Source organism: Schistocerca piceifrons, chromosome 8, assembly GCF_021461385.2.
Source record: "Schistocerca piceifrons isolate TAMUIC-IGC-003096 chromosome 8, iqSchPice1.1, whole genome shotgun sequence".
In the NCBI taxonomy this organism is placed as follows: Eukaryota; Metazoa; Arthropoda; class Insecta; order Orthoptera; family Acrididae; genus Schistocerca; species Schistocerca piceifrons.
In genome coordinates this window covers 97,915,359-97,940,609 of record NC_060145.1, presented here as the reverse complement: position 1 = coordinate 97,940,609, position 25,251 = coordinate 97,915,359, and positions in this window count along the sequence as shown.

Below are 25,251 nucleotides of genomic sequence, written 5' to 3'. Positions count from 1 at the left end.
ACTGCTAAGTCTGAGGACCTCTCTTTCCCTTACTCGTGTTTTCACCTGCAACGTTTTCGTAGTTCGTGGCCCACACGGTGCACATCCGGTGGGGGATCATTATGTCACACTACACTCATAGACATCCATTAGCTACGAGTGGAAATTTGAACAGTTCTCGGGTATCCGACCGGGTAGCGTCGTAATTTCTCCACAATATTTCGGCAGACGTACACGCTCCCATCTTCAGGTGGTTCCTGACGAATGCTGTGCTGTTCCTCACGGCGCCCTATATATACTAGCCGTTACCCCCTCCACCGTTCCTCTCCTGGTGTCTTCGGTGCGGCCGGCGCGGCGGCTACTGGAGGTGGTGGGGGAAGCGGCGCCTGGGTCTGAACTGGGGTCTGCAGTCTCCCTGCTGCCGCCGTCGGGGGCGGTCATCAATCTCTGGGACCGCATCTTTCTCTCCAAGCTGAGTGCAGGGTTCCAAGCCTGATTAAGTTGAAGGTCGCTGTCTTTATTAATTAGATCGTCCTGTAGTTGGATTTCGATGACCTCTTTAGTAACGCACTCCCGGAAGTAGGATGACTGACAGAGTATTTTTCAGATCGCATACGAGCGGAAAGTCTGCAGTTATTTCAAGGGCTCCTATTAGGAGGACGTGGAAAGCAATTGGCGGCATGGCGAAGGCGACTGCATTTTAGGGAGAAATTTGTCTTTTCTTACGCACGCGCCTTCAAGGATAACGTTATTTCTCCACCACTTTGCAGTAAGTGTATTTCTGCCCTAATAAGCTTCGAAATTGACTTGAGAGGAGATAAAAGTCATGTGGTTCCAAATCTGGTAAATAGAACGGGTACTTCGACAAACTTTACTTCAAATCCCTTTGTTTTACGATCGCCAAAGCACCGAGGAGGACTCAGGATGTTCCACCACCCATCGAACCAACAAGTCCGGGGCGCTGTCTTCCACTGAACCGGAACTGAGCCAATGAGACCCACCTCATCTGTTGAGAAATCTGTTGTGTCCTGTGCGAACAGGAGGGAAACACAAAAGGGTAGGAGTGTATTAAACGAAAGGCCTTTCAAACGTACGGCGAATAATGGTACTCCCTAGGGAAACGGCAGCATAGCGTTGGAAAAGATACCAAATGTACTCACAATGTATGCCTTGGGCCATCATTCGATATGTTGAAGAGGCTATTCCAGCAGCCATTGAGGGAACACACTGCAACCAACAGCAGATTGTGGCGCACGTTGGAACAAATGGTGCTTACCGTCTGGGCTCCGAGGTCGTACTTGGGTTATTACAGCGAGTAGCAGAAAAGGCTGATAATATCAGTCTTGTTCGTGAAGTTTTAGCGAAACTCACAGTCTGCAGCATTATCCCCAGACTTACCGTGGCCCCCTGCTGTCGAGTCCGGTGGAAGGCTTGAACCAAGGACTGCGAAAGTTCTGTGACAAACTAGGCTGTAACTTCGTAGACTTGCGCCATAGGGTTTCTGTAGGGTCCCACTAAATAGGTCAGGTGTGCGCTACACGTCAGAGCCTGCTACTCTGGTAGCTGACTGTGTCCGAAGTGCACACAAGGGTTTTTTGTATTAGGCGACTCTCCATCCAATCCAGATAACGATAGCTGTAGAAAACTCAGAACTAACAGTGTAAGATCCTCAGAAAGAAGCTCCACAGGAGAGAATATTAAAACTTTCGCAACAACGTGAAAGAGTTTCAAGCCCTCCTGATAGACAGTGAAACTCACATAATACTGGGGAAAGAAAGCTAAAAACCGGAAGTAGACAGTAGTGGAACTTTCAAGGAAAATTTAAGCGCATGCCAGAAGGACAGGCCGCTTGGGAATGGAGTTCGTGTATTTGTTGCAGTAGACCACAAACCCACTTCTAAAAGAGAAACTAAAGCTGGATGCGAGATTCTTTGGGCAAGACACAGTATCAATGATAAGCATAAAATTATAATTGGATCTACCTCTACATTTACATATACATGGATACTTTGCAAATCATACTTGAGTGCCTGGCAGGCTTCATCGAACCACCTTCACAATAATTGTCTATTACCAGAATGAGATTTTCACTCTGCAGCGGAGTGTGCGCTGATATGAAACTTCCTGGCAGATTAAAACTGCGTGCCCGACCGAGACTCGAACTCGGGACCTTTGCCTTTCGCGGGCAAGTGCTCTACCATCTGAGCTACCGAAGCACGACTCACACCCGCTACTCACAGCTTTACTTCTGCCATTATCTCGTCTCCTACCTTCCAAACTTTACAGAAGCTCTTCTGCGAACCTTGCAGAACTAGCACTCCTGAAGGAAAGGATACTGCGGAGACATGGCTTAGCCACAGCCTGGGGGATGTTTCCAGAATATTTTCACTCTGCAGTGGAGTGTGCGTTGATATGAAACTTCCTGGCTGTAAAGTAAAGCTGTGAGTACCGGGCGTGAGTCGTGCTTCGTAAGCTCAGATGGTAGAGCACTTGCCCGCGAAAGGCAAAGGTCCCGAGTTCGAGTCTCGGTCGGGCACACAGTTTTAATCTGCCAGGAAGTTTCATATCAGCGCACACTCAGCTGCAGAGTGAAAATCTCATTCTGGAAACATCCCCCAGGCTGTGGCTAAGCCATGTCTCCGCAGTATCCTTTCCTTCAGGAGTGCTAGTTCTGCAAGGTTCGCAGGAGAGCTTCTGTAAAGTTTGGAAGGTAGGAGACGAGATACTGGCAGAAGTAAAGCTGTGAGAACGGGGCGTGAGTCGTGCTTGGGTAGCTCAGTTGGTAGAGCACTTGCCCATGAAAGGCAAAGGTCCCGAGTTCGAGTCTCGGTCGGGCACACAGTTTTAATCTGCCAGGAAGTTTCAATTGTCTATTACTCCACTCTCGAACAGCGCTCTGAAAAAACAAACACCTATATCTTCCCGTGTGATCTCTGCTTTCCCTGATTTTATTATGATGATCGTTTCTCTCCATGTAGGTCGGCGTCAACAAAATGTCTTCACATTCGGAGGAGGAAGTTGGTGATTGAAATCTCGTAAGAAGTTTCGCCGCATCGAAAAAACTCTTTGTTTTAATAATGTCCACCCTAAATCTTGTATCATGCCAGTGACACACTCTCGCCTGTTTCGCGATAATATAAAACGTGCTCCTCTTCTTTCTCGCTGGACTCCGTTAACGCTATTTGATAAGGATCCCAGACCGCGCAACAGTACTCCGAAAGAGGAAGGGCAAGCGTAGCGTAGGCAGTTTCCTTAGTAGATCTGTTACATCTCCTAAGTGTTCCAGCAATAAAACGCAGTCTTTGGTTCGCCTTCCACACAACATTTTCTATGGGTTCTTTATGATTTAAATTGTCCGTAATTGTAATTCCTAAGTATTTAGTTGAATTTACGGTCTCCAGATTTGAATGGTTTTCGTGTAACCGAAATTTAACGGATTCCTTTTAGCACTCATGTGGATGACCTCATACCTGTCGTTATTTAGGGTCAATTGCCAATTTTTCCACGCGTACAGATATCTTTTCTAAATCATTTTGCAATTTGTTTTGATCTTCTGATGACTTCACTTGTCGACAAACGACAGCGTCATATACAAACAACAGAGACGGTTGCTCAGATTGTCTCCCAAATCATTAATCTAGATAAGGAACAGCAGAGGGCCCATAACAATACCCTGGGAAATGCCAGAATTTACTTCTGTTTTACTCGATGACTTATCATCAATTACGACGAACTGTGACGTCTCTGAAAAGAAATCACGAAACCAGGCACGTAACTGAGACGACACTCCATAAGGAGGAGATTTCACTGCAAGCCGCTCGTGAGATACGGCGTCAAAAGCCTTCTGGAAATTTAGAAATACGGAATAAATTGGAAATCCCTTGTCAATAGCACTCAACGCTTCGTGTGAGTAAAGATCTAGTTGTGTTTCACAAGAACGATGTTTTCTAAATCCGTGCTGACTGTGTCAATAGACCATTCTCTTCGAGGCCATTCATAACGTTCGAACACAATATATATTCCAAAATCCCGCTGCAAATCGACGATAAGGATATGGGCCCGTAATTTAGTGGATTACTCCTACTACCTTTCTTGAATATTGGAGTGACCTGTGCAACTTTCCCGTCTTTGTGTATGGATCTTTCGTCGCGCGAGCGATTGTATATGATTCTTAAGTATGGAGCTGTTCTATCAGCATGCTCTGAAAGGAACGTAATCGATATACAGTTGTAATGTTGTTACTTTATTTTCTATGAAAGCGGTGATGATAGACAATAAAAGTGGGTTAAAACCTGTGAGCTGTCTGAGGAAGATAACCTTGCATTACTGCGCAACTGTTTCACCAGGTATCCAGTCTAGCTTACCAAATTCCCAACCAGACTAACATTAATTATAATCTTTTAATAGTCATACGACAACCGGTGATATATATATATATATATATATATATATATATATATATATATATATATATATATATATATATATATATAAAAGAGAATTTTAATAAAAAGAAATAAATCAGTTTATATTTGGAAATTTATTTTAACATTGATCATTGAAATTTCAGCATATTACACTTGATTCATAACTAAACTGGTGCCTTATTTAGGATTGTGAAAATGTGAGATTGTAATCTTACGGAACATATAAAATATGGAGCCAAGATTGGGAGACTCCATACAACACTGCATTCATAAAATAACACACGAAGAACGTTGAAACATATGCAGGAGGAAATTAACCACAACCAACCGATTCAATTTTCACCCAAAGAAGTTACGTTCGTAGCACAATCCTGTCCATCATGTAATTACTACACACTGGTATACTAAATTCGTACTAACTCTCTGTGAAATCTTCCCGAAAAGAATAGCTGAGGGCTACTTTGATGATTACACCACATGCTTCACGTGGTCAACTTAGTTTACACAAAGAGTGTAACTCCACAATAATTTTAATAGTTAAAATAAATTAGATCGAAAAGCAATTTACAAAAGAAAAACCTCGAACTGGTTACTATCGTCTTACTATTAACCTGATGGGTCAAACAGCTGTATAAGCACGTGGTACTGGTCTCACAAAGTACACCCCACGTGGGTTGAACATAAAGAAAACTTGCTATATTGAAAAATATTGTCAAGACGAGACGTTATAATCTCACGCACATTCGCATTTAAGATTGATGAACTTACTTAGAGTTACTGATCAACACGTGGTTCCACTTTACTCACAAAGTAGTGACAAAGCAACTACCGGAATATATTCTGAACTTAACACTCGAATTACACTGCGTTGCAATTTAAGATAACATTAGATATTTTAGATCTAAACCTGAAATAAAGGTGATTAAATTTTCAGTTAGGCTGAACTTAAGAAATCCATTGGCCTACGGACTTAGCAGGGACGCGCTTAGCCGGAGATCTTACCACTTCAGACGCTCGCCGCGGACAGACTGCCTGGTCCCTTCCTGAGGGTGGCTCACAAATACAAACGGAAGTGGCCAGAGAGGCAGCTTCCTATACCAACATGACAAGAGACGGACAGGACCATACTAAGGATAGAAACCTCTTTGCTTTTAGAAAGCGTAGCTACCTGTTCCGACGTTGGTCCTACTGTTCTCTAGCAGACAGGCTTGTCTGCTACCATCCAGCATGCAACTAGAAATACATTTGCTCATTCATCCTTTCACACAGAAGGGAAGGGGGATGGCAGTATCGTATCATATACAGTATATAAAAGAAAGCGGATGTAGGTTCCGTATGAGACTGTGTGACATGAATTAATATAAACTGTGTTTTAAAGTGTAGTAGTGTGACAGATCGTTCTTGTTTATGTGTAAAAGTAACACGTTCCACTGCTCAGTCTCCTCCCAGATAGTCAGAAACACCACAGTAAATTTAGAAGAGGAATTTATGCCGTAAATGACAACATATTTAAGAAATTAACATGAAAGGAATCCAACAGAGACCTTTCACAGTCTGGACCGGAAGACTTGCATTTGTTAAGTGGCTTAAGTTGCTTCACTAGACCGACGATATCTACTTCCAAGTTACTCATGTTGGTATCATTCCGCAATCACCAGCCTCACCTCTCGATTGAATCGAATGCTTTAGAGAAAACCCGAGTTCTGTTGTACGTGAGTTTCCTAGTCATACTGTAATCATCGGAGAAGACTTTAAACATCAAATGGCTCTGAGCACTATGCGACTTAACTTCTGAGGTCATCAGTCGCCTAGAACTTAGAACTAATTAAACCTAACTAACCTAAGGAAATCACACACATCCATGCCCGAGGCAGGATTCGAACCTGCGACCGTAGCGGTCGCTCGGTTCCAGGCTGTAGCGCCTAGAACCGCACGGCCACTCCGGCCGGCCTTTAAAGATCCAACAGTAAACTGAGATAATTACAGTTTTGTTAGTGGTGGGTGCGAGAAGATATCTTGTGAAACATTACCCAAACGCACTCTCTGAAAATCATTTTGAACAGATATTTCGGAACCCCGCTCATGTGGAAGTATGTTAGATATACTGACAACAAATAGACCTGACCTCTTTGAGGATGTCCACATCGAAATTGGTATCAGTGACCATGAGGCAGTTACAGCAACAATGAATACCAAAGTAAAAAGGGCAACTAAATCAAGGAGAAAGGTCTATACGTTCAATATACTAGACAAAGAAGCACTAGTGCCCCATCTCAGTCAGGAACCTGAAACCCTTAGCTCAGTAGAGGAGCATGTAGAGGAACTTCATCTCAATTCTAAAAGAATACTTGACCATACTTGTACCCAATAGAACTGCTCATGATGGGAGGAACCCTCCATGGTACAGTCATTGTAAAGAAACATTTAAAGAAACAGAGATTATTGCATAACAGATGTGAAACAAAACATTGGCTTGTAGACAGATGCCGAATTATACGTGTTTGGGTGTCAAGAGTGCAATGCGTGAAGCCTTCAGTGACTATCGTAGAAGAATATTTTAGAAAGATCTTTGTCGAAACGCAAAGAAATTCTGGTCGTATGTAAGAGCTGTTAGTGACACCAAAGTTAGTGTCCAGTCACTCACGAAGGAGGCAGGAACTTAAACAGAGGATAGCAAAGCAGGAGCAGAAATGCTGAACTTCGTTTTTTCCTTTACAAAGGAATAACAGGCGTGTCGCACCAGTTTAATTCTCGTACAACAGAAAATAAGTGTCAAGTGGTATTAGTGTCAGTGGCGCTGAGAAACGGCCGAAATCGCTAAAACTGAACAAAGCCCGAGAGCCCGATGGAATCCCTATCAGATTCTACATCCTGTTTTCAGTCGAGTGTAGCCCTCTGTTACCTCTGCCGTGGATCCCTCGAACAAAAAACCGTGTTCAATAGTTGGGAAGAAAGCATGGGTAACACTTGTACACGTGAACAGTAGCACAAATGATTCAGAAAACAACAAATCCAGAAAAATACTGTTCAGTATCCTCGACGCTATTTGTTGTAGAATCTTAGAACATATTCTGCGTTCAGACGTGATCAGGTATCTCGAACAGAATCAAATACATCTCAGCAGTTGGGATTTCTAAAACATCAATGTGCGAAACCCAGCTCGCGCTTATCTCACATGACATACCGAAAGCCATGGATCAATGCTTTTCGATTTGCGAAAAGCATTTGACTCAGTACCACACCTAAGGTTATTATGAAAAGTACTATCGTATTGGGTATTAGACAAAATTTGTGCCTGGATTGCGGGTTTGTTGACAGGGAGGACACAGCATGTTACCTTGGACGGAGAGGCATCGAAAGATGTAGAAGTAACTCTGATGTGCCCAAGGGACTTGTGTGTTGGCTCCCTTGCTGTTCATTTAGTGTATTAATGACCTTGCGAACAATATTAATAGTAACCTCGGACTTTTCGTACATGAAGCTGTTATCTATGATGTACAGTAAAAAAAGAGGCTGCGCAAGTATTCAGCCAGACACAGTAAGATTTCTATGTGTTTCTGAGTTTGACAACTTGCTTTAAATGTTCAGAAGAGTAAAACTGTGCACTTCAAAAAACAAAAAATGTAGTGTCCTTTGGCTATAATATCCACTACGTGATCAAATGTCTCCGAATACCTGGCTGATTGAACGTGTGCCTGCTGAGAGTGGTCCGTCGCCATATTGAATTCCAGCATTGCCGATGGAGTGCGCCACGAACTTGTAAGTCATTTTCAGCCAAGCGTCCGGATACGTTTGATCATATAGTGTAAATGTAGAACCATTTTGGGTAAATTGATCGTCCTGATGGACGATTGTTTTGATCTTAGGAGGCGAATGGATAAAGAGCTTTCTTTCGGATTAATAAAACAATGGTCATAACCTTCCTGGTATGTGTAATGTATTTTGCCTTTGTGGTGCTGAACCACTGAATTCTACATCAAGGCTTTGACAGGTGTTTCTTTGGCAGCGTGAAGCGGTGTACCCATGTCTCATCCATGATATTAAACCAGTGAACAACGTCAAATAAATTATTTTTAGGTCGGCCCAAAGATTGCTAGGAAACGGCGCTAGATGTTTCATACATTGTCCACTTTCAAGATACGCTTTCCTTCCCCGCGGGGATGAAGCGTCACGTTTCAGTTAGCTGCCCATTACTTATTTAAGTAGAGGAGTGAAGCCCATATAAAGCTCCAATAAACTTTTACGAATTTCCCTTAATGATGGATCGGCGGAAGGACGACACGATATTTTAGTTGATCCAATTGCACGAAACACATGCCCCTTTACAACAGTAAAAACAAAGGAGAAAACTATTCTAAAAATAAATTTGACGCTTCACACACGTTGTTGCACAACTTCCCATTTTGTCCCGGAACATGGGCGCACAGCAACCGCACAGCTGTTCAACGTGCGGCTGCATTCTAAGATTAAAGTCGGACGCGAACGTCAAAGAGAGAGCGTGGGGAAAAACCCACTCCAAACAAAATGACAGTGGAAACAAACTTGCAAGAACTAGTTATCCACTTCAAGCTCTGATTACCAACAATCACGCCACACTGATCAAGACCGTGTTCTCCCTCTTATCAGTCTGGTAATTTTCTAGATATTTGATTTCAAGATGCATAAAATGCCACATCAGATATATCGCTAATTATCATTTGACATTCGTATCCGGGTTAGGTTTACACATGACGTAAGGGATCTGTTTGATTTATTTCTGACAGTCAGATTTTTCATTATGTCGAATGAATTCGTTGTGCTTGATTCATAATGCGTGCCAATTGCGATGGCTTAGTAGATATACACTACTAATGAAGTGTGATACTGAAGTTAATATCTCTCTACAGATAAATGAAATGAAATTATAGATTTATTTCTTGATAAGGAAAAATAATTGCTTTGATTAGTGTTTCTTGCCACACAGCCTTAACTCATTTACTTGTAAACGTGAGTTTTTAGTAAATTACGTATGACATAAGTGACATGTTATTTGTTTCCGTAAAAGAGTGTAACTGAAAAGGATACATCCTAGCATGGTTCAAATGGCTCTGAGCACTATGGGAATCAACTTCTGAGGTCATGAGTCCCTAGAACTTAGAACTACTTAAACCTAACTAGCCTAAGGACATCACACACATCCATGCCCACGGCAGGATTCGAACCTGCGACCGTGGCGATCGCGAAGTTCCAGACCGTAGCGCCTAGAACCGCTCGGCCACTCCGGCCGGCCATCCTAGCATGTTGACTACTTTGATCGTACTGGTCAAACCAGACGTCAGTTAGAAAGAAAGTACTGATTACACAAAAACGAGTGATAAGAATAACACCAGTCCCCAAATTTTCACCTTTTTTTTCATAAATGAATGTAGCCGTGCTTGCTAGATTTAGGTGCAACACGAATATCGACGTTAAAATTGCCTCCCTTTTCAGGGCTACAAATAAATGAGGTGTTTACGTTTCGCATTCACATTTACGTGACGTTATAAGAGAGTTACATGCAAAGACGTTGTCAGAAGGGTTTCTCTGCTGTAAGCCAGTGGGGTGGCCGCTTCCTGTGCAATTTGGCAACCCTGTCCTACACCATCGCTCATATTCGCACCATACGGTCACGTGAGCATTGCCAAATGTAGAAATCAGTTGCGATTTCAATTATTGCTTGTCACGGCTGCACGCTCTTGTGCTGTATTGGTTCACGTGTTACTGGAAGGTGTATTGTGGCGGTTGGCAATGAATTTATGTGAGATGAAGTGTTGAAGTTGAAGAACTGTGTTGCTGAGCGTGTGTACACACTCACAAAAGTGTCCCGCGCTTGTTGTAACAAACCTGACAACTTTTGTCACATTTTGCAGATGTTACGAGGGTAGCCCAGAAAGTAATGCAGCGTATTTTTTTTCTTTAAGAATTCTTTGTTGAGCATAGTGAGAATTACGCACGGTAGCGTTTTATCTACACACCCTGTTTTTCCACGTAATCTCCATCCCGTTCTATGGGCTTCCTCCAGAGCGAAACAAGGGCGTGTACGCCCTGTCGCTACCAATCCTTGTCCTGGTGGCGGATCCAGTGCTTCACTGTGTGAATCACCTCCTCATCGTCCTCAAAATGTCTCCCACGAATGGCAGCCTTTAATGGCTCAAAGAAGTGGAAATCCGAGGTGGATAGGTAAGGTGTGTCAGGTGTGACAGCCGTGGATGGTCTCTCCGACCGCTGCAAATCGTGGAGCTCCGCCGAACCGCCTTCTGATGACCTCACCCTCCGTGCCCAGCGACTAACTGTGTTTCTGTCGACAGCAGATGCTCCATAAACTTTGCACAAGCTTTTGTGAGTATTCCCCACAGATTCCCTCTGCAGTGAGACATTCAATGACGGCACGTTTCTTGTAACGGCACATCACCTTCAGACACCTTTTTGAAACACTCCTGCAGTTACGCTATCTGTCGGAAGTGATGGAAACTTGGTGCGCTCACTCAGGATACTTCAAATAATACATACGTAACATTTCGCAGCCACAGCTGCAATATACTAACGCGAGTTCTTTACAGACGAATAGAAAAACTAGTAGAAGCCGACCTTGGGGAAGATCAATTTGGATTCCGTAGAAATATCGGCACACGTGAGGCAATACTGACCTTACGACTTATCTTAGAAGAAAGATTAAGGAAAGGCAAACCTACGTTTCTAGCATTTGTAGACTCAGAGAAAGCTTTTGACAATGTTGATTGGAATACTCTCTTTCAAATTCTGAAGTTGGCACGGGTGAAATACAGGAAGCGAAAGGCTATTTACAACTTGTACAGAAACCAGATGGCAGTTATAAGAGCCGAGGGACATGAAAGGGAAGCAGCGGTTGGGAAGGGAGTGAGACAGGGTTGTAGCCTCTCCCCGATGTTATTCAATCTGTATATTGAGCAAGCAGTGAAGGAAACAAAAGAAAAGTTCGGAGTAGGTATTAAAATCCATGGAGAAGAAATAAAAACTTTGAGGTTCGCCGATGACATTGTAATTCTGTCAGAGACAGCAAAGGACTTGGAAGAGCAGTTGAACGGAATGGACAGTGTTTTGAAAGGAGGATATAAGATGAACATCAACAAAAAAAAGGAGGATAATGGAATGTAGTCGAATTAACTCGGGTGATGCTGAGGGAATTAGATTAGGAAATGAGACATTTAAAGTAATAAAGGAGTTTTGCTATTTGGGAGCAAAATAACAGATGATGTTCGAAGTAGAGAGGATATAAAATGTAGACTGGCAATGGCAAGGAAAGCGTTTCTGAAGAAGAGAAATTTGTTAATATCGAGTATAGATTTAAGTGTCAGGAAGTCGTTTCTGAAAGTATTTGTATGGAGTGTAGCCATGTATGGAAGTGAAACATGGACGATAAATAGTTTGGACAAGAAGAGAATAGAAGCTTTCGAAATGTGGTGCTACAGAAGAATGCTGAAGATTAGATGGGTAGATCACATAACTAATGAGGAGGTATTGAATAGAATTGGGAGAAAAGGAGTTTGTGGCACAACTTGACAAGAAGAAGGGACCGGTTGGTAGGACATGTTCTGAGGCATCAAGGGATCACAAATTTAGCACTGGAGGGCAGTGTGGAGGGTAAAAATCGTAGAGGGAGACCAAGAGATGAATACACTAAGCATATTCAGAAGGATGTAGGTTGCAGTAGGTACTGGGAGATGAAGAAGCTTGCACAGGATAGAGTAGCATGGAGAGCTGCATCAAAACAGTCTCAGGACTGAAGACCACAACAACAACAACAACAACAACATTTCGCATTTGTAGCTTTGTTTTCGACTAAGAAAAAAAAATGCGGTGTATTACTTTCTGCGCAACCCTCGTATTTGTGGTTGAAGATGGCCATTGACCAAAGCAGTTAAACAAGCCTACGCCATGTATTGCGGGTTTAGTGTTGGAGACCAAGATAAATCGTGAGCGGCACATGTGTGTCATATCTCGTGGTCGGATGCGGCTGGATGCGTTGTTAAAGCGTCTCCATGAAGACTGCTGTGCCTGCTATTTGGAGTGATCCCACAAACGCTGCATCAGATTGCTGTTTTTCTACGGTACCTCCCCTGAACAAACGAGCCAATTTGAAGAGGAAGAGGAATATTCAGTACCCTGATATGCCATCTGTCATTCGCTCTGTGGCTCATGGTGAAGGATTACTAGTTCCTGTCCCCCAACATGTATGACCATCAAGTAGTGACAGCGATGATGACAAACCGACACGAACAACAGCAAAAGTGCAGTCATCTGCCAGTGTCACATATCCAACATTTACACCAGCATCGTCGCCTGGAGAACCACACAAAATCACACAGTGTGAACTGAACGATCTGATTAGGGATTTAGATCTTTGAAAGCGTGAAGCCGAGCTGTTAGCCTCATGACTGCAGCAGTGGAATCTCCTCGCCGTCACAGTACGTGTGTCTGTGTTTCGAGAGCGTCAGAAAAACTTGAGTGTCATTCCAGTACTGAAGGTGACTGTACATCCTGCAGTGACACTGACGGTTTGTTGGAAGACTTGAACATTACATATAAACCAGACGAGTAGAGATACTTTATAGATAGCTCGAAAAAAAGTATAAAGGCAGTACTGTCACTGAACAGAAATTAAATGCCATCCATCCCTGTCGCATATGTTTTCTTAGCTACAACAGTTATACCATGCCGAAAGCCATAGTAAACTACACTCCTGGAAATGGAAAAAAGAACACATTGACACCGGTGTGTCAGACCCACCATACTTGCTCCGGACACTGCGAGAGGGCTGTACAAGCAATGATCACACGCACGGCACAGCGGACACACCAGGAACCGCGGTGTTGGCCGTCGAATGGCGCTAGCTGCGCAACATTTGTGCACCGCCGCCGTCAGTGTCAGCCAGTTTGCCGTGGCATACAGAGCTCCATCGCAGTCTTTAACACTGCTAGCATGCCGCGACAGCGTGGACGTGAACCGTATGTGCAGTTGACGGAGTTTGAGCGAGGGCGTATAGTGGGCATGCGGGAGGCCGGGTGGACGTACCGCCGAATTGCTCAACACGTGGGGCATGAGGTCTCCACAGTACATCGATGTTGTCGCCAGTGGTCGGCGGAAGGTGCACGTGCCCGTCGACCTGGGACCGGACCGCAGCGACGCACGGATGCACGCCAAGACCGTAGGATCCTACGCAGTGCCGTAGGGGACCGCACCGCCACTTCCCAGCAAATTAGGGACACTGTTGCTCCTGGGGTATCGGCGAGGACCATTCGCAACCGTCTCCATGAAGCTGGGCTACGGTCCCGCACACCGTTAGGCCGTCTTCCGCTCACGCCCCAACATCGTGCAGCCCGCCTCCAGTGGTGTCGCGACAGGCGTGAATGGAGGGACGAATGGAGACGTGTCGTTTTCAGCGATGAGAGTCGCTTCTGCCTTGGTGCCAATGATGGTCGTATGCGTGTTTGGCGCCGTGCAGGTGAGCGCCACAATCAGGACTGCATACGACCGAGGCACACAGGGCCAACACCCGGCATCATGGTGTGGGGAGCGATCTCCTACACTGGCCGTACACCACTGGTGATCGTCGAGGGGACACTGAATAGTGCACGGTACATCCAAACCGTCATCGAACCCATCGTTCTACCATTCCTAGACCGGCAAGGGAACTTGCTGTTCCAACAGGACAATGCACGTCCGCATGTATCCCGTTCCACCCAACGTGCTCTAGAAGGTGTAAGTCAACTACCCTGGCCAGCAAGATCTCCGGATCTGTCCCCCATTGAGCATGTTTGGGACTGGATGAAGCGTCGTCTCACGCGGTCTGCACGTCCAGCACGAACGCTGGTCCAACTGAGGCGCCAGGTGGAAATAGCACGGCAAGCCGTTCCACAGGACTACATCCAGCATCTCTACGATCGTCTCCATGGGAGAATAGCAGCCTGCATTGCTGCGAAAGGTGGATATACACTGTACTAGTGCCGACATTGTGCATGCTCTGTTGCCTGTGTCTATGTGCCTGTGGTTCTGTCAGTGTGATCATGTGATGTATCTGACCCCAGGAATGTGTCAATAAAGTTTCCCCTTCCTGGGACAATGAATTCACGGTGTTCTAATTTCAATTTCCAGGAGTGTATGTTAATTACACTAAGCCTCACTGGTTGAAATGTAGAGATTTCAGAGTTATCTCGATGCTGTTGGGTTTGCAAGGGAGTTACACTAACTATTGCTGTTACCTGTGTGGGTGGGACAGTCACGCAAGTGAAAAACACCACACACGGAGGAATTGGTCTTCTCCAACGGCTGTGGTGCCTGGGACAAAAAAATATTGTCGAAGAACGTCTAGTGAGTCCCCTCATTACACATTAAGTTGAGGCTCATGATAGCATCTGTTTAGGCTGTGCACAGGAATGAAGCGGCATATCAGTATTTGACTCTACGACTTATCTTAGAAGCTAGATTAAGGAAAGGCAAACCTACATTTCTAGCACTTGTAGACTTAGAGAAAGCTTTTGACAATGTTGACTGGAATACTCTCTTTCAAATTTTGAAGGTGGCAGGAGTAAAATACAGGGAGAGAAAGGCTATTTACATTTTGTACAGAAACCAGATGGCAGTTATAAGGGTCGAGGGGCACGAAAGGGAGTCAGTGGTTGGGAAGGGAGTGAGACAGGGTTGTAGCCTATCCCCGATGTTGTTCAATCTGAATATTGAGCAAGCAGTGAAGGAAACAATAGAAAAATTTGGAGTAGGTATTAAAATCCATGGAGAAAAAATAAAAACTCTGAGGTTCGCCGATGACATTGTAATTCTGTCAGAGACAGCAAAGGACTTAGAAGAGCAGTTGAACGGAATGGATAGTGTCTTGAAAGGAGGATGTAAGATGAACATCAAAAAAAGCAAAACGAGGATAATGGAATGTAGTCGAATTAACTCGGGTGACGCTGAGGGAATTAGATTAGAAAATGAGACACTTAAAGTAGCAAAGGAGTTCTGCTATTTGGGGAGCAAAATAACTGATGATGATCGAAGTAGAGAGGATATAAAATGTAGACTGGCAATGGAAAGGAAAGCGTTTCTGAAGAAGAGAAATTTTTTAACATCGAGTATAGATTTAAGTGTCAGGAAGTCGTTTCTGAAAGTATTTGTATGGAGCGTAGCTATGCATGGAAGTGAAACATGGACGATAACTAGTTTGGAGAAGAAGAGAATAGAAGCTTTCGAAATGTGGTGCTACAGAAAAATGCTGAGGATTAAATGGGTAGATCACGTAACTATTGAGGAGGTATTGAATAGGATTGGGGAGAAGAGAAGTTTGTGGCACAACTTGACTAGGAGACGGGATCGATTGGTAGGACATGTTCTGAGGCAGCAATGGATCACCAATTTAGTATTGGAGGGCAGCGTGGAGGGTAAAAATCGCAGAGGGAGACCAAGAGATGAATACACTAAGCCGATTCAGAAGGATGTAGGTTGCAGTAGGTACTGGGAGATGAAGAAGCTTGCACAGGATAGAATAGCATGGAGAGCTGCATCATACCAGTCTCAGGACTGAAGACCACAACAACAACAACATCAGTATTTGTGTAAGAAGTTGCCACGATTCAGCACACAGAAGATCTAGAAGGGGATATCTTTGGTCCACAGATATTCCAGTTGTAAGGAGATACAGATTTTGAGTCCATTCTAACCCTTTATAAACTACATGCGTGGCATTGTTTCGTTAGAGTAGTAACATTGTTCTTGGGAAAGAAGAGAGCCGAAAGCTACAGGGATCTTATGGTCGAACTTATGCACCCTTATAAGATCACTGGCTGCAACACCACCCTGAAGATACACTTCCCTTACTCCCGCCTCGATGTGATACCAAAGAAAATGGTGAGCGTGGAGAACGGTTCATCTCGTGGAACCGTGGTACTGCTGCTATGTCGGCCGATTTCTGCTGGATGCTACAGCGAAATGCTCTAGACACCACCCGCAAGAAAAACGCAAAGAAACGGCGCTGGTGAACTACGTAAATTTAGCTAATATATATATCTCCTATTGATTACAGTAGCAGTATACGTGAAACGTAGAGACCCAATTTACTTGTAACCATGAGCTAGGAGACAACTTTAATAGGGATATTCTTGTTCAGCGGATCTAAATCTACAAAAACTGCCTACTTTGGTTTCTGTAAAAATTCCACTGTGGACTAGTGTAATACGTGGTATTCACCCGCGGCCGTCAAGGAGCTCTTCAAGGAGCTAGGCATTTTGACTGCGCCTTCGCGTTACATGTATTCGCTGATGATAATACAACACAATATGAGAACAGCAGTGACGCATGTACCTACAGCACTAGAGGGACGTATTACCTTTATTGCTCATTGTTAAAGCTGTCAGTGGCTCAGAGGGAGTTCAGTGTGGAGCAACAAAAATTTTTGATCATTTGCCCACTAACATAAAATGTAGGGCAGATAGAGAAGCAAGTTTTAAATCTAATTTCAGATCATTTCTCCTGGAAAACTCCTTTTATTCCAGATAATTTTGACAGTGGGGCAACCACATTTACAAAAATAGTTATACATGATTGCTTGACAAGTTGTAAGTAGGCTGTTTAGGTTTTTATATTGGTAACGCTATGTAGCGCTCTGCATGAAAATCACTGGCTGTGCTGTGTGCAGTCTGTGGCTGGATGGCATTGTTCTAATATTCACTGTTGTAGTGTTGGGCTGTTGGCTGTTAACAGCGCGTAGCGTTGCGCAGTTGGAGGTGAGCCGCCAGCAGTGGTGGATGTGGGGAAGAGAGATGGCGGATTTTTGAGAGCGAATGATCTGGACGTGTGTCCATCACAAACAGTACATTTGTAAGAATGGATGTCATGAACTGCTATAAATATATTATGACTTTTGAACACTATTAAGGAAAATACATTGTTTGTTCTCTATCAAAATCTTTCATTTGCTAACTATGTCTATCAGTAGTTAGTGCCTTCAGTAGTTTGAATCTTTTATTTAGCTGGCAGTAGTGGTGCTCGCTGTATTGCAGTAGTTCGAGTAACGAAGATTTTTGTGAGGTAAGTGATTTGTGAAAGGTATAGGTTAATGTTAGTCAGGGCCATTCTTTTGTAGGGATTATTGAAAGTCAGATTGCGTTGCGCTAAAAATATTGTGTGTCAGTTTAGTGTTGATCAGAATAGGTAAAGAGCGAAATGTCTCAGTACGTTCAGTTTTGCTCAGCTGTTTGAAAATCAAATAATGTAAGAGGTTTATCAGCACAGTAATTCATAAATTTTTCTAAGGTGACGTTTCAAAGTCTTACAGTGAATAGTTTTTTGAAATACAGGTGTTACAAGTATTAAAATGAAACTGAATGAAATGTCCAATGATACACTGTAGCTGTATTTGTTCAGTCACTTAAAAACCCACACAACTGGTTTCGCAACTTTTAACTTGCATCTACCGGTGCAAATATAAATGCTATGTCATATGTTACAGAATGCCGCAGATTAACTATTGGTGTGGCTATGTGAAGATTTCAACCTCCTCCATTGACAAATATCCATCGTCAGTTAATTAAAAGACCATCGGCAATGAATGTCATGTCTGCGTTAGGTTTCAAACTGTACACTTTCCGACTAAAATATGCTATTGTCGGCCTACGTCAAACAACGAAATGCCCCTGATACACGTTATTCATGGAGGTACTGGGCCCTATAGTGACAAAAGCCGACATGTTTATGTGTATCTGTTACCAACATAGCAGCTAAGATAAGCTACGAGCGTCCAGCGTGTTATCAAATGGTTCAAATGGCTCTGAGCACTATGGGACTTAACATCTGAGGTCATCAGTCCCCTAGAACTTAGAACTACTTAAATCTAACTAACGTAAGGACATCACACACATCCATACCCGAGGCAGGATTCGAACCTGCGACCGTAGCAGTCGCGCGGTTGTGGACTGGAGTGCCTATAACCGCTCGGTCACCGCGGCCGGCAGCATGTTATCGAAACGTATGCTGTGACTTAACACATACATGTCATTCATCATTGACGAAGGTCTTTTATCAACTGACGATGATTTTTTATCAACTGAGAAGGGCTGAAAACCTAACCAAGTCATGTCAGTCTTTACACGGTGGCATTCTGTAACCTACGATGTAGCATTCATATTTGCTCCAGAAGATGCAACTTAAAAGTTGCGGAACCAGTTGTGTGGGTTTTTAAGTGACCTGAATAAATTCAGCTACAGAACACCATTGGACATTTCATTCAGATTCTTAGTAGTTTCAACATCTGTATTTCAAAAGAAAAATGTTCGCTATATGGATCGGTAAGCAGTCATGTATCCTTCTACTCCGTTGATGGATTTCCACGTAAAATCTGGCAGCCAGCAAATAGAAAAGAAAAAAAAAATAAGTTGCACGACTAAGACTAAAAATAGTAATGTGTTATTAAGTTACCTTCCATTCAGAAAGCTGTTGCACTCAGCAACTATTATGCTGTTGTTGTTGTGGTCTTCAGTCCTGAGACTGGTTTGATGCAGCTCTCCATGCTACTCTATCCTGTGCAAGCTTCTTCATCTCCCAGTACCTACTGCAACCTACATCCTTCTGAATCTGCTTAGTGTATTCATCTCTTGGTCTCCCTCTACGATTTTTACCCTCCACGCTGCCCTCCAATGCTAAATTTGTGATCCCTTGATGCCTCAAAACATGTCCTACCAACCGATCCCTTCTTCTAGTCAAGTTGTGCCACAAACTTCTCTTCTCCCCAATCCTATTCAGTACCTCCTCATTAGTTACGTGATCTACCCACCTTATCTTCAGCATTCTTCTGTAGCACCACATTTCTAAAGCTTCTATTCTCTTCTTGTCCAAACTGGTTATCGTCCATGTTTCACTTCCATACATGGCTACACTCCATACAAATACTTTCAGAAACGACTTCCTGACACTTAAATCTATACTCGATGTTAACAAATTTCTCTTCTTGAGAAACGATTTCCTTGCCATTGCCAGTCTACATTTTATATCCTCTCTACTTCGACCATCATCAGTTATTTTACTCCCTAAATAGCAAAACTCCTTTACTACTTTAAGTGTCTCATTTCCTAATCTAATCCCCTCAGCATCACCCGATTTAATTTGACTACATTCCATTATCCTCGTTTTGCTTTTTTTGATGTTCATCTTATATCCTCCTTTCAAGACACTGTCCATTCCGTTCAACTGCTCTTCCAAGTCCTTTGCTGTCTCTGACAGAATTACAATGTCATCGGCGAACCTCGAAGTTTTTACTTCTTCTCCATGAATTTTAATACCTACTCCGAATTTTTCTTTTGTTTCCTTTACTGCTTGCTCAATATACAGATTGAATAACATCGGGGAGAGGCTACAACCCTGTCTCACTCCTTTCCCAACCACTGCTTCCCTTTCATGCCCATCGACTCTTATAACTGGCATCTGGTTTCTGTACAAATTGTAAATAGCCTTTCGCTCCCTGTATTTTACCCCTGCCACCTTCAGAATTTGAAAGAGAGTATTCCAGTTAACGTTGTCAAAAGCTTTCTCTAAGTCTACAAATGCTAGAAACGTAGGTTTGCCTTTTCTTAATCTTTCTTCTAAGATAAGTCGTAAGGTCAGTATTGCCTCACGTGTTCCAACATTTCTACGGAATCCAAACTGATCTTCCCCGAGGTCCGCTTCTACCAGTTTTTCCATTCGTCTGTAAAGAATTCGCGTTAGTATTTTGCAGCTGTGACTTATTAAACTGATAGTTCGGTAATTTTCACATCTGTCAACACCTGCTTTCTTTGGGATTGGAATTATTATATTCTTCTTGAAGTCTGTAGGTATTTCGCCTGTCTCATACATCTTGCTCACCAGATGGTAGCGTTTTGTCATGACTGGCTCTCCCAAGGCCATCAGTAGTTCTAATGGAATGTTGTCTACTCCCGGGGCCTTGTTTCGACTCAGGTCTTTCAGTGCTCTGTCAAACTCTTCACGCAGTATCTTATCTCCCATTTAATCTTCATCTGCATCCTCTTCCATTTCCATAATATTGTCCTCAAGTACATCGCCCTTGTATAAACCCTCTATATACTCCTTCCACCTTTCTGCCTTCCCTTCTTTGCGTAGAACTGGGTTGCCATCTGAGCTCTTGATATTCATACAAGTGGTTCTCTTATCTCCAAAGGTCTCTTTAATTTTCCTGTAGGCAGTATCTATCTTACCCCTAGTGAGATAAGCCTCTACATCCTTACATTTGTCCTCTAGCCATCCCTGCTTAGCCATTTTGCACTTCCTGTCTATTTCATTTTTGAGACGTTTGTATTCCTTTTTGCCTGCTTCATTTACTGCATTTTTATATTTTCTCCTTTCATCAATTAAATTCAATATTTCATCTGTTACCCAAGGATTTCTATTAGCCCTCATCTTTTTACCTACTTGATCGTCTGCTGCCTTCACTACTTCATCCCTCAGAGCTACCCATTCTTCTTCTACTGTATTTCTTTCCCCCATTCCTGTCAATTGTTCCCTTATGCTCTCCCTGAAACTCTCTACAACCTCTGTTTCTTTCAGTTTATCCAGGTCCCATCTCCTTAAATTCCCACCTTTTTGCAGTTTCTTCAGTTTCAATCTGCAGTTCGTAACCAATAGATTGTGGTCAGAATCCACATCTGCCCCTGGAAATGTCTTACAATTTAAAACCTGGTTCCTATATCTCTGTCTTACCATTATATAATCTTTCTGATACCTTTTAGTATCTCCAGGATTCTTCCAGGTATATAACCTTCTTTTACGATTCTTGAACGAAGTGTTAGCTATGATTAAGTTATGCTCTGTACAAAATTCTACAAGGCGGCTTCCTCTTTCATTTCCTCCCCCCAATCCATATTCACCTACTATGTTTCCTTCTCTCCCTTTTCCTACTGACGAATTCCAGTCACCCATGACTATTAAATTTTCGTCTCCCTTCACTACCTGAATAATTTCTTTTATCTCGTCATACATTTCATCAATTTCTTCATCATCTGCAGAGCTAGTTGGCATATAAACTTGTACTACTGTAGTAGGCATGGGCTTTGTGTCTATCTTGGCCACAATAATGCGTTCACTATGCTGTTTGTAGTAGCTAACCCGCACTCCTATTTTTTTTATTGATTATTAAACCTACTCCTGCATTACCCCTATTTGATTTTGTATTTATAACCCTGTAATCACCTGACCAAAAGTCTTGTTCCTCCTGCCACCGAACTTCACTAATTCCCACTATATCTAACTTTAACTTATCCATTTCCCTTTTTAAATTTTCTAACCTACCTGCCCGATTAAGGGATCTGACATTCCACGCTCCGATCCGTAGAACGCCAGTTTTCTTTCTCCTGATAACGATGTCCTCTTGAGTAGTCTCCGCCCGGAGATCCGAATGGGGGACTATTTTACCTCCGGAATATTTTACCCAAGAGGACGCCATCATCATTTAATCATACAGTAAAGCTGCATGTCCTCGGGAAAATTTACGGCTGTAGTTTCCCCTTGCTTTCAGCCGTTCGCAGTACCAGCACAGCAAGGCCGTTTTGGTTAATGTTACAAGGCCAGATCAGTCAATCATCCAGACTGTTGGCCCTGCAACTACTGAAAAGGCTGCTGCCCCTCTTCAGGAACCACATGTTTGTCTGGACTCTCAACAGATACCCCTCCGTTGTGGTTGCACCTACGGTACGGCCATCTGTATCGCTGAGGCACGCAAGCCTCCCCACCCACGGCAAGGTCCATGGTTCATATATTGACTTGTAAATAATAGATTGCAGCGATCAGTCGTCCTTTTTAAATTTTATTGCGCAGATCTAGATTTCGGCTAGAACATAGCCATTCTCAATACACTATTATTGTCGCTCAATACATGTAATTTCCTGTTGGTCGGGCTTCATCCACAGTTCATTGAATACTAAGGCAGTAGCTAACCATTCTCAATGCACTATTATTTTCGTTCAGTGCATGTAATTCCTTGTTGGTCGGGCTTCATCCACAGTTCATTGAATACTATGGTAGTAGCTAGCCACTCTCAATGCACTATTATTTTCGCTCAGTGCATGTAATTCCTTGTTGGTTGGGCTTCATCCACAGTTCATTGAATACTACCATAGTATTCAATGAAATGTGGATGAAGCCCGACCAACGGGGAATTACATGCATTGAGCGAAAATAATAGTTCATTGAGAATGGCTAGCTTGTAGTCGAAATCTAGATCTGCACAATAAAATTTGAAAAGGATGACTGATCGCTGCAATCTATAATTTACAAATGTGTTTATTAATGTTAAACTAATCATGTACACATATCCTGTGAACTGACTCGTTCCACATCATTTTGACAAAATAATCGTTTAAATGATCTATGGAACATGTGACTAACTAGCTGGTTCGGATTCTGCTGGTTGACGATACTTTAGTCTGTAATGTTTGGCCAGTAAGGGATATAATAGTCGTTACGTAAAGTTCCTGCATCCCCGTACACGGATTCATATGTCCACCGTCGAGTAGCCAACTCCTGCGGTACGTCATGGAGCGAAGATACGTGTCGCCGTTGAGATAATCATGCTGTCAGACGAAGATGATAATAAAATACCCTCCGTAGTACTTCACATGCGTTCCTCAACCAGAGATCTTGCAAAACGCAGCTCTCTCTGTTCATCCAGAAACCCTAGGCGCCATAGACAGACGATCTCCGTTTGATGCCGTGTTACTTCATTTGTGGGAGGCATCCGATACCATTTCGCACTGTTGTTTTAGTGAACAATATACGAGCCTACTAAATATCGGACCAGACACGTGACTGGATCCAGGACTTCCTTGCAGGCAGAACTCAACACGTCGCTCTTAATCGGTAACACCACCGTAGTGGCCTGCAAGGAGCGTTTCCTTGAGAACTTCTTTTTGCGTGGAAAGAAGGGCACTAGAGAAATAATACTTGAGGTATTATTGAGCATATATAATACAAAAAAATGTTATCGGAAAATATTACAAAATGGCGACACTGCAGCAATTCCCGCGAGACATGTTGAATTTGAGACAGTCTGTCGCAAGCACTGTAACTTATGTCAATTTCAATCTGAACAAAAAGAAAAAAAAACACTGTAAACTACATGAGCGTAGCCAGTGAAGCAAGTAGATGATTTTAGAAATACTGATTTTTGTGTTTGAATAAAGTCGTTAAATTTCCACCAACAAAAGAGGAATAATTGGTTATTAAATATTGTTTAAATTAACTAATCGAAAATCCCCTATATGATTCACTTTTCAAATAAAAGATTGAAAATTGTTGGAGTTATGCTGCGTTGCGTTTTGAAAAATCGTATTCCGGGAAAAACAAGTTTGTAGTTTGTTATATCTACACCGTATCTGTTTCTGTATGAAGTTTAGACCAACTTTACATCCCACTCTATAAAAATCTACGTATTACCAAAACTATGTACGGCCGGCCACTTTGGCCGAGCGGTTCTAGTCTCTTCAGTCCGGAACCGCGCTGCTGCTACGGTCGCAGGTTCGAGTCCTGCCTCGAGCAGCTGGCCGGAGTGGCCGAGCGGTTCTAGGCGCTATATTCTGGAACAGCGCGACCACTACGGTCGCAGGTTCGAATCCTGCCTCGGGCATGGATGTGTGTGATGTTCTTAGGTTAGTTAGGCTTAGGTAGTTCTAAGTTCTAGGGGACTGATGACCCCAGAAGTTTCGTCCCATAGTGCTCAGAGCCATTTGAACCATTTTTGCCTCGGGCATGGATGTGTGTGATGTCCTTAGGTCAGTTAGGTTTAAGTATTTCTAAGTCCAGGGGACTGATGACCTAAGATGTTAAGTCCCGTAGTGTGTAACGCCGGAAATGCATATACTCCTATTTCCATCTATTGTACTATTATTTTTTTTCCTTGTTTTGTTACCTCAAGATATGACATTTCTCTCTCTTTATATATTGTAATTGTTTTACTGTTTGTATATATATATTTATGCACTCATGTCGATGTATAATTGGTTTGTTTCGTAAATATTATTTGTATTTTTACGCTGGGTCTTGCCTAGGGAAAACTGCTATCGAACGATTACGTCGATAGGTCGTGTAAAGAATCAAAGTTTGTAGGATCTTTGGTAGTGTTAACTCTGCCGCGTGGAGCGCGGGCAGAACAGTGAGAGTCTGGCTGGAGTAGCGAGTGGAGCAGGTGTCGGGGTTTGGCAGCATGTAATTGCGCTCGACTCGCGATGATAGTTTCTGACATGGTGTCGCGGACGGGAAGCATTAGCTGGCGCACATCAAGAGCCCGTTTCGCCTGGTGACCGTGTCGAGAAGAAGGCGCGCCAACAACCAGCTTCTGCAACAGCGACGGCCGACAGTGAGCGACTGTCGCCACCTCCTCGATCGACGGCTTCAAAACTTCAATCAACCAACAAGGAAGACTAAAAGCACGTAAAGTTTCAGAACTGTATGGCAGACCTCAGCTTTTCAAATTGTTCCATTTGCCTCGCAAAATTACAGCAACTTAGCATGAACCTTTGTTGCTCATTGTCCCGATTGCATTGCCAAGCAGGGTCCCTTCCTTTTCCGAAATGAACCCGAGTGTCGTTGAAATTCAAACGCCAGCATTAAAACAATATAATTAGATTTCACTGCTTTAATTTCAAAGTTCAGTAGCTGGCTACAATATTTAGGTTGCACGAGCACAAATTTAGAGTGCGAGTTTTGTTAGCATATTTTAGCTTACCTGTGACTGCAGCTCAGCTTGGTACGTACTAAATTTTACTATTGTTAATTGTTCAGAATCATTTAATTCAAGTTCAAAGTTAAATCTCTT